The sequence below is a fragment of the Cryptomeria japonica genome, chromosome 2 (genome assembly GCF_030272615.1).
Source record: "Cryptomeria japonica chromosome 2, Sugi_1.0, whole genome shotgun sequence".
NCBI classification, from domain to species: Eukaryota; Viridiplantae; Streptophyta; class Pinopsida; order Cupressales; family Cupressaceae; genus Cryptomeria; species Cryptomeria japonica.
In genome coordinates this window covers 99600449-99609715 of record NC_081406.1, presented here as the reverse complement: position 1 = coordinate 99609715, position 9267 = coordinate 99600449, and positions in this window count along the sequence as shown.

Below are 9267 nucleotides of genomic sequence, written 5' to 3'. Positions count from 1 at the left end.
ATGCAGGAATCCTTGGTTTTCCTAGCCGTGTGAAGTGTTTCATGGGAAATGATAATGCCTTCCATAATGGATCTTCCAGGGGCAAATCCACTTTGTTCATCCGATATGATGTGTTTAGGGAGGGGCTTCAATCTATTGGCAATGATCTTTTCTACAATCTTATAGACCGTGTTGCATAAAGCAATGGGCCTAAAATCACTCATCTGTTGAGGGTTTTTCTTTTTCGGGATTAAAGCCAAAAAGGTGTGATTAATAGCACCTAACCTAGTCATTTTCTTTTTTGATTCTTTTAATGCTAGGTGTAGATCTCGAGCAATGATATCCTAGAATTGTTGGAAGAAAGCCACAGGGAAGCCATCAGGGCCAGGAGTCTTATCAGGAGCCAGCTGGAAGGTAATTTTCCTTACTTCATCAATTGTAATAGGATTAAAGAGAGCTGCATTTTGACTATCATAAATTATGGATGGGATTGAGTTAAGAAGTCTGACTCTTGCTTCATGATCATTCTAGCAACCACCATTCATTAAAGATTCAAAGAATCTTACAGCTTCCTGTGCAATATCCTCATAGTTTCTGACAATGTTTCCATCCGGTCTCTTAATGTCTGATATACTATTCCTATTGCGAATGGCAATGGCCAATCTATGGAAGAATTTGGTGTTTCTCTCACCTTCCTTAAGCCATAACTCCCTTGGTTTTTGTCGCCAATGGATTTCCTCACATCGAAGGATTTCATTTAGATTAGATTTGAGGGATTTTTCTTTGTTAGACAAATCCTCATTCATTCCTGAAGTAATAACAAAATTGGTTATTTCTTCCAACTTAGCCTTAACTCTAAATTTCTCCATATGAATATTCTTGAAATGGCTCATATTCCATTCTTTGATCTTAACCTTAATATACTTGAGCTTCTTATTAAGTATGAATAATCTCAAATTATTCCCTAGAACCGGTTCATTCCACCAAATAGATATAATATCATATAGCTCAGGCACTTTGAGCAACATTTTCTCAAATCGGAAGGGGGTACCTCCCTCTGATTGTCCCTTGGCAACCTCCAGATAGATTAGGTAATGATCTGATCCAATAAGTGGGAGAATCAATGACTCTAATACAATATTTTGTCCTAGCCAATCACTAGTAATAAGAAACCGGTCTAGCCATTCAGCACTATTAGTAAAAACCCGATCTCCTATTCGTCCATGTGAAAATTCCATTTTTAGGAACAATGTCTATTAGGTGATTCTTCTCAACAAATTCCAAAAATTACTTCTGGGACATACCAATCCCCTGAATGGCCCCACTTTTTTCATTGCCAGAAAGGATTGCATTGAAGTCCCCAGCAACCACGCAACTTCCCTCGGTAATACTGCAAAGTATGATAGCTAAAAGATCCTAGAGGGCACGTTTATCACCAGCAGAAGATGGTCCGTAGACATTAAAAAGATTGAAATTCCCATTCCATCCTAGGATAGTTACCAAACAATGTTGCCAATACTTGTCTTCCCCAACAAGAGAGATCCTAACATTCATGAGATTATAGATGATTCCCAAGCCACCAGAGGCTCCATCCGATTGCCTAAACAGACCATTCCACCGTTTCCAATCTCTCAGTTTTGCATCAATCTCAAACTTACTAAATTTAGTCTCTTGTAGTAGCCAAATATATCCTTTGGTGTCATCAATCTGGCGCTTAATCAAGCACCATTTATCAGGGGCATTGATGCCCCTGACATTCCAAGATAAGAGTTTCATTTCTCCTGGGGAAGGGCATTTCCCTTCCCTGATTTAAGTTTGGTTTGACCACTAGCTGTACAAGCAATTGCTAGCATTATTTTTTTTGACTTGCACCCTCGCATTCCTTTTGGCTTGAAGTTTGGTTTGTCAATGGTTGAATCTGACTTCCCAAAACCTTTTGTGGAATCCTCCAATATAAGATCAGAGTCAGGCTCAAAGTCTTCTTCCCACTTCGAAGATGAAGACTCAATTTCTCCATCTTCTAATTCAATACCTAGCGAAGAGCAATTCTTATCTCCCATCTCCCCCAGATTTATAGTAGCGTCCTTTTCCTGAGTGTGAATTTTGCAGTCTTCAATTACCAGCTGACTCCCAGTCTCAAGAGGACAGGATGGTAGCAAATCCGCTAGTTTAGCTTCAATATCCGCCTGTAAGGTTTTAGTCTTTTCCAGAAGCATGAGTAGATCTTGTTGGTTCTCACTTTGATCAGAGGAGGGAGGAGCTATGTTTAAAGGAGTTGCCTCAGTCAAGGGAATATTCTTATTTTCATGAATTTTGTTTCTAAAATCCTCCCCAGTATTAGTGGAGATAGGAGGTTCCAGTTGCAAATTTTATCCAATAGGAAATTACATACAGGAACAACTTTTCTGTATCATAGACAAAACATCACAACCTAATCTGGTGTGAGCCAAGGAGAAGCATTTAGGGCAAATATGCAACTGATCTTCTCTATCAATCTTTTGGATCCAGAACTTCCTTGCACCAATAATTTTAACTTTTTTGGGGATCTTGGTGATTTGATCTGTGCAAATGCATATTCTGAGGAAGCTTCCCCATATTTTTGTCCTCCAAAATGTCATCAACCGATACAAATGTGCCAAGAGCTTTGCATATATCCTTAATGACATTAATATGCCAGTAATTTGAGGGACAATTATAGAGTCTTATCCATACCTTACTGTCTGGTAATACATGAGTTCGGGGATTGAAATTGGGCTGCCATTCAATGATGTGAACTTCAATACCATCCAAGATATATGAACCTTTGTTTTTAGCTTTCCATTTCTCCTCATTACTCATAAATTCAATCATATAGAAGTCATTTGGGAGAATATTGATATTAATATCCTTTCCCAATTGTGCTCTACACCAGGATTCAAAGTTACCCTTAACTCGTTTTCCACCTCCCCACTTGATAGTAGTTCTTGAAGTTTCTCTTACTAGTTTAGGATGATGGGGACAATGAGGGGGAAAGGTCTGTCCTCAGAAATCAATATTTCCCACTTGATCCGAACAAGGGTTCCGATTTTTAGGATGAAAATTGGATCTCCAAAACTTGGCATGGTGCGCCCTAGAGTTGTCTTGGCCAAAACGCCCATTCCGCTTTTGGAAATTACCATGAGATTTCAAAGGGACCAGATTGGGTTTAGAATGTGTATTGCCTCACTCGATTGCCGCACCAGGGATGCTAGATTCAAGCAATGGTTGCCAGTTTTGGGGAAACTCAGAAGCAGGATACTTGGCCTTGCGAAACCAACCTTTGTTATTCCAGATGAAACCATTTTCCTTCCATTTTAGCAGGTCAATAGTGCACTGGTTGCCACTCAAATATAGATTTCCATAATTCATCTACAGTCTCGAATATTTGTCTCCATGGAAAATGTCTTTTCTCCCAGAATTAGCCAGTTTCTGAGAGGGTTGAAACCTACCTGCTTCAATGGGAAACACAATATCTGCTTCATCGCTCCATGAACCGATATTTGGAGTTACTTTCTTTTCATTTAGAATATTCACAACCTAAATGCCCAAACCTCGTATATTGATATCCTTGCTCCTGCTGCCACTGTCGCTCTTGCTGCCTTCAAATGCCGCCATAAATTTTGGATGCTTTTAACTTCAAACATTCTGCAATTTATTTCAATTTCATATGACTCCATAACCTCTTGGATTGCTAAATCAAAATCACATAAATGAACATAGATGCTTCCTTAATGCTAGTATTCATATCCTCCTTCATAGCCTTGAGAGGTGGGTCAACATCGAGTTTCATGCCACATGTTTTCCAATATTTTGCACAAACTAATTATAAGGATTCCTAGTTTTATGTAACTCTTGATATACTTTCAGACCTGATTATACATTTCAGCTGCTATGACATTGTAGATAAGCCTCTCACAATAAAAGAATTAATTCATTTTATTATGGCATCATAGTTGATAGAGAAAGAGAAAAAAATGTTTTTTTCTATTCAACCTGAGATACTCAAACTAGACAAATCATATCATTAAGGCAATAAAAATCATTCATAGGAAAGAGTAAGTGTTCCTTAATAACACAAAATTGGATTTCAATGCCATGAATTCACCCTCATATTGCAAATTGCATCATTGTCTTAAACACTCATAACAAAACCTGTTTTGGTCCACTTATCTACACAAAGCCACTACTCATTTTGAACCTTGATTTGTATATAGAATTCGGGTTTCTTGTTTGCTTGAGAGAGGTTGGGGTCCTTTTATATCACAAATCTATAAATCTTTGAAAGATTCAATTAATTATTTATCGACTCTCATGAGATAAGTTTGTCAACCTTATCGAACTTTTTAACTTTTTTTGGGGAGTTCACTTATTTGAAGATTTCAACTTGTTTTTGATCGTGTAGTTCTCTATCCAATTTGGGCTTCATCAACTTCTAATTTTATTAACTTTGGGAACTTTTGAATTTTATATCCTACCAAATCAATAAGCTTTGGTTTTTAATTATTTTCATTGAGTCTTATAAAAGGTTGGGCACTGTAGCATCGTAAATTGTAATCCTTTACAATTTCACACTATTTTTTGTGCCCTTGCCTTAGTGTGTTTTATCTTAGCTCTTATCCAAACCTATTTCTAGAATTTGTATTGCAAAACTAATTTCATGTGTTTGCATGGTGATCTGGACCTCTGTCCTCAATTGAGTGCATATTATCCATAACTTATTCACCCTATTTTGGGTGGACAAGAGCATTTGGGGTGCTCTTGTCCTAGACAAGGGCGTCTGGAGTGTCCATGTCCCTCAAAGCTAGGCCCAATTTTGAATATATAGGTGCCTGATTCCCACCAGTTGGTTGCTAATTAATAGGATTATTTAAATTCATTTTCACGTCCATCAATCTACAAACTTCCATCCATTCAAGCATCCACCTACAAGCATCAAGATGTCATTTCATCCCACCATATCCTTCAATTATTCTTTATATTTAGGCACCATGGAGCGGCAAGCTACAAAAATCTTCATGTAAGCATGTGTTTAGGTTTGATTCATTTATGTCTTGTCATGCCATGCCATGTTATTGCATCAACACTTGTGATCACATTCAAAGAGCATTATAGCATCAATCCACCATCAATTACAACAAACTTGAGGCATTTCAACATTTTACTTTAGATTATTCCTTCCAATCTCAATTCAATTATATGGCAATTCCAAACCTAGGGTTTGAACTTGGAAAACCCCTATCAACAACACTAGATTTTCCTCCTTTTTATGTGTATGTGACAGGACCTAGAGATAGTAGATATGGATTTGGGAAGAGCAAATAGAGGCGCACACAACCAACTTTTGTAGAGGTAAACATTGGAGGATAAGGTCACCCCAAGAACCATTGTTCGACACATTTTAGACAAAAATTTAGCAAAACATTCAGAACAACATCCTGTTCCTGAAAGTATATCTTTTATCTATATTTGACACTCCAAGCACAAGGTCACCCCAAGAACCATTGTCTGACATTTTTGAGTCTAGATTTCAAACATAGGTTTCTCTCTACTTCTTATTTCTATATATGTATATTATGTCTGGATATCTGATATGAAACTATATGTGCATGTTAATTATCATCAATTATACATTATTAACCTTAGATTTTTCATTCAATTCATATATTTCCATAGCTCTCTTTCAACTCAATCAAAGAGGAAATAGAATTCAATCAACATTTAGCTCTTTTCAAATAATTTGGGGTTGGATCTATTGATTTTAGTCTCATTTTATGTAATGGTAACCGGAAGTGAGTTGGTTCCTTGTTTACATAGCTAAATTAGTAAACACCCACATTTCCAACCATTAAAATTTTAGTGAACCTGGTACTTCTAACATTTGCATATTTTTGATTGGGTGTTTTTCAAATTTAATTTTCATGATGAAATTTACAAATCTGATTGATTTTCTATTTCACATGTGATTACATTATTTATTAGCTATATTGATCAAAATCATGTACATTGAATAATAACTTATTTCACTTAATGTTGTTTGTATTCATTCACACAACTGCAATTTATTACTTTATGAGGGTTTCAAAGATTTTTCCTATGTTCAATTCATTTCTCAAAATTTTCATACATATTTCATATTTCTATATGATGATATTTTTAAAGAAGTAAATGGAATATTTGGATTTCATAAAATCTTTGGGAGATGTTTCAAATTATACCCTTGCTAATCCTAGAGATTATATTGAAATAAATCATACATGTATCTCTCCTAGAGTGTCTTTTATTCATGGGGAAAGAATTAATGCTCCTATCAATGATCTCTACAATGGAGATCAAACATTGAAGAGTAATGATAAATCTTGTTCTCACAAAGATACTTTGGTGCAAGAGGGGCAAGGTAAAAATTGTAATATAAGTAAATCTATCACTCTAGATCCTCCATATTCTCCAAGAGCTTATCTTAATCATCAACATATTTTGAGGCAAGATGATGTTATTCATTTTATTTATGATTTATCTCCTAACACAATATTGAGTAGAGATGAAGCTTTAGATTATGAGAATACTTTTTCCCAGCCTAACAAAGTGGACATGACTAAGGATGATGCCAATAAGAATCTCCTTAGTAAGATTATCCCCCCTTTATCTATCCATCCAAGTGATTCTTCAAGATGTACCTACACAACAAAATTCAAAGAGGTCCATAATGAAAACATGGCCCTTCCTTATCAATTCTTTTACCACAAGAGATAAAGCTTATCATTGTTGATCATCACTTGAAAATAGCACAAAGAATATTTTTGGGACTTAAAGATGACAACAATGTTAATTTCCTTCACAAAAACTTCAAAAAAGTTTCAAGCAAGTTGATAGCAATATTTTTAATCTATTGAAATGTGTCAAAATATAATTGAGTAGTATTAGGATCTAAATCCACTTTCACACAAACATTGGAATATGAAAGCATATAGAGAAGTGATCGTACTTGACTAACTCTTGTGAAAGAGATGTTGCACCCAAGATAGGGCTGAGAGGGGGGAGGGTGAGTCAGTCTAAAATGAAAATTAACACATCATATACATAATTAAACATCAACGCACATCCAACATATGAACACCAAGATTTTCTATGTGGAAAACCCAAGCAGGAAAAAAACACAGTGAGGATTTGCCCACAAAATAATCCACTAGATATAAATGATTACAAAAGAGAGAGCTCACTGTTCTAGACTTGTAGACCAAGGGTAACTGCTCATGGTGCAAGATACAAAAGAGGACTTGCAAAACCTGAAGCTAACTACACTCAAAATAAGATACAGAAATGATATAAAAAGAAGGATCTCCTAATCATGAAGTTGTCCTTGAACTTTGCATCAAGCGACCAACATTAGAACACACAACTTAGGCCTCAATTGCCAACACTTTGTATCATATCTCTGTCAAAGTCTCATCACAACGTGCATATCATTCCAACACAACTCTTCTTCTTTGCACTTCACCAAACTCACTGATTATCTTCACATCATGCATCTACTTTCCACACCTCATCACTTTCTTTCCTTACACAAAATTGAATTATATACATCCTTATGTACAAGATAGATCATCAAAGCTTGAAACAAGTCGGCCTGAACCCAAAATATGCTTTTTGGAAAAAAAAATGCACATGTTGGTCCACTCCAAGAGAGAGGGAGAGGACCAAAACACATCTCCAAAGATTAATTCACTGATCCACAATAATTAGAATATAACCAACAACATATCCACATGCTACACATGCAAATAAGAAATTAATGGTCAAAACATACTCTCTAATGCAAGCAACTCAAATTTGTATCTCTACATGCTATGGTGGGGCCCATAAGACATCAAACAATCTCCCACAACTCATATTTGGACCTAAGAATAGGTCAAACATAGAATATCACAGCCAATAACTAACATATTTCCAGACCACAGAACAATCATATCCTTGATACCAAAACTATATCCAACAAATATAACAATAATAAACACTGTTAGCAATACTTTCTAGACCCAAACACTTCTAGAACAACTAATGAACACTTGCAACACCTACATAACAAGATATCTTTGCATCACAGACATTCTGAACCAAATTGGAACAACAAGTTTGACATCTATGACAACCACAACAACACATCAGCACATACTTCCAACAATCTCCCCCTTTGTCATTGATGGCAACACTTGATAATACTTTACCAAACTCAAATACTGCTCAATATCGCCAAAAATTGAATTTGCACAAATTCTCAAAAGTCTTTGCTCAATCTTTCTCTTAGAACTACACAATCTCTCCCCAAATATTAAATTTGCTCAATCTCTCCCCCTTTTCCATCAAGGAAAAAGGTCACAACAACACTGCACACACCACTACTCCCCTTGAGAGCAACCACAACATGAATCCAAGACATGAAATAGTCATGAAAGCTCCCCCTGGACAAATGCATCCCTATAATGCACATAGCTAGAAGAAGGAGGGGCAATAACCCCAAGCTTCTCCTAAAGAAACTCAAAAGTATCCTTTTCTCATGCCTTCATGAAAATATTTGCAACTTACTCTTTCATAGAAATGTATTCCAATCTAACTTGCTTCTCAACAAATTTCTCCCTTAAGTAGTAATATTTGATTGAAATATGATTTGTTCTCGAAAGGATAACTGGATTCTTCAAAATATTTATTGCACTTGTATTGCCACACATAATAGGAGTTGCTTCATCATATGTTACTTTGATATCCTTAAGAGTTTGTCTCATCCACATCACCTGAGCACAACAAGATGCCGCTGTAATATACTTTGCTTTAGTAGTAGATAGGGAAATTGAATCCCGCTTCTTAATTATTGAACTAGGAGACCAATGTGTCCCCTAAAATGAATGCACCACTACTAATACTCTTCTAATCATCAACATTTCCAGCCCAATCTGCATCAGTATATGCTTTCAACATAAAATCTCCACCTTTTTTTACCAAAGTCCATAATCCACAGTACCTTTCAAATATCTAAAAATTCTATTCATATCTTGCTCATGTGTCACCTTCAAATTTTCTTGAAATATAGCTATGAGACAAACAACTTCCATGATATGTATTTTGGGTACAGTCAAATACAATAATCCATCAATCATCGATGTGTACTTCTTCTATTCAACCTCTAGAGACTCATCATATTTTCTCAACTTACATCCAACGGTTAAAGGAGCTGTAATTGGTTTGCAATCATCAAAACTAAACTTCCTCAACATTTCC